Source organism: Condylura cristata, unplaced genomic scaffold (assembly GCF_000260355.1).
Source record: "Condylura cristata isolate star-nosed mole 26May11 unplaced genomic scaffold, ConCri1.0 scaffold00038, whole genome shotgun sequence".
Classification (NCBI taxonomy): domain Eukaryota; kingdom Metazoa; phylum Chordata; class Mammalia; order Eulipotyphla; family Talpidae; genus Condylura; species Condylura cristata.
The window spans coordinates 8,791,186-8,793,376 of NW_004567139.1; positions in this window are offsets into that span (position 1 = coordinate 8,791,186).

The following is a 2,191-nucleotide window of genomic DNA, read 5'->3' on the forward strand; positions in this document are numbered from 1 at the left end:
GGGCGGTGTCCCGTTCGCTCCCCGCGGGGGCGGCCCCCAGCGCCCCCAGGGTTCCAGAAGAACGCCCCAGGCGTTCCTCTCCAGGGGAGAGGGGAGGCCACAGGCAGGCCCCGCCCAAACTCGGCGGGGAAAGGAACCTGGGAAAGCCGAGCCATCCCCTAAGGCGCTGGTCGTGCTCTGTGCTCCCCGAGAAAGCCCTACCGGCCTAGCCCAGGCCTGCCGCTGGCGCGCACCTGCTGGGAGAGGGCCCCCCTAAGGTCCAGCCAGATTCCAGCCACCCCTACCAGACACGCACCCCGAGGGGCCACTGGGTGAGGATCTCAGGGCGTCATGACAAGCAGGGACTGTCCTCAGCTGTCCCCCAGGTGGGAAGTGGCAGACCTTAGGGACACTGCCTGTGACCTTGGCCCCTTGGGACAGTTCCGGATGGGTCTGTCCCTCCCTCCTGCCTCACCGGTGAAATGGCTGCGTGCCAGTCACCGGCAGGACCCTGTGCGCCAACCCGAGGCCTGACTCCCACATCAGATTCTCCCAGCAAGCATGTGAAGTGTTTCTGTGCAGGAAAGCTCCACACCGTGGGTGCATCTGTGCCACACGCCCCTATTTTACCAACTTTTTAAGTCTAGCTTTTGTGATCTGGTAAAAAAATTTTTTTAAAATATTTATTTATGTACACAAGAACTGGGGTACAGACCAGGGGTGGGGGGGGGTAAGAGGATTCCCCAGATGAAAGTGGAGAGCAGAACAGGTGGATCCACTGAAATCCACTGCTAGGAGGCAGCAGAAGACAGGAGGGGTCTGCTGCGCCCTGGGCCCCTCCCCGGCCCAAGTCAGACTTGTGCTGCTGTGGCTGGGGACAGCTGGGCTGACCCCTGCTCCACTAGGAGACTAGAGCTGGCACAACTGATTTAATTGCAGCCCGGTGGCGCGGCGGGGAAAGCGCAGCACCGAGAAGCTGAAGCCGCTTCCCCATGAGTTCGATCCCCGCCTGCCCTGGAGGTGACTACGTGGTGTGGCAGACCTCTCCCGACCCGCCCGCTGCTCCCCTCATCCATCTGCCGGTTCTACTCCTCACTGTGTCTGCTGAAACCTCCCTGCCCCTGCACCTCTGGCCTGTATCCCAGTTCTATATGAATACATCAATCTTTAAAACAATGCTGCAGCCCCACCCCACCCCCCAAAAAATGCCCACTGGGAGTGGGGGGTGAAACGAGGCTATGTGATCGCATTGACCTCCAACACCTGACACACAGTAGGTCTTCAGGGGACGAGTGGCGTGTGCTCAACTCACACGCTCTCCTCAGGGCCAGGGTGCTCAGAGGTGGTGCAATCTCCGAGCACCAGCTGCGCCGAGTTCGACTTTCCAGAGCATCCCGCCCACTGCACCAGCACAGCCCGGCCTGCTCGGGGCCCTTGCATCTTGCCAGGCGCTAATTAGCCACTAAATGCTGACAGAAAGGACATTCTAGTAGGCAGAGTCTGGCCTGGGAAACGCAGCTTGCTAAGGACGCCTGCCACAGACCTTGGACAATCCGTCTGGAAACGGAAGGCGCCGGGCGTGGGACAGGCCCTCGGCTCTGGCCCACGGCAGCTGCCACCACCGGGCGCCTGCGGTGGGCTGGGGCCGCCAGGTCGGTCTCCTGAGGCGGGCCAGGCTCCCCTCCACCAGTTCAGTTAGTTTATAATTTCTTTGCTCGAATTCTCCTCCTCGGACTGTTAATAGAAGGCACTTTGTGTGCTTGAAACGCCACTGTGCTGAGTGCAGGTCACTAGGAAAAGGATTAATCTGCCAAGAAGCTCCCCTGCGGAGACACAATGGTGCGAATCACCCTTCGCCCCTTCTCTCTGGGGAACTGGACCAGAACGCAGCTCAGCACACCCCCGCCGCTGCCTCCTCACCGCCTCAGTCCTGCCCAGATCAGGCCGAAGGGTGTCGGCCGACGCTGCACTTGCAGCAGGCCGACTGAGCGGGCGGGCAGCCCAGCTGCAGGCCCGAGGACCTCAACCGCCTCAGCCTCCTCCTCCCCCTGGTTTTACTTCAGCTTTTTGACGTATCGCTCAGCAAGGCTCTGGTGTCAGCTCCCATCTGCGGGAGCTGCTGATGGAGGCCGCCAGCTGCCGCCCACCTCGGCCGAGGGCCTGGTCCAGGTTCTGCAGCGGGCGCCTAGCAGGCAGGGGTGGGGCGTGGTGA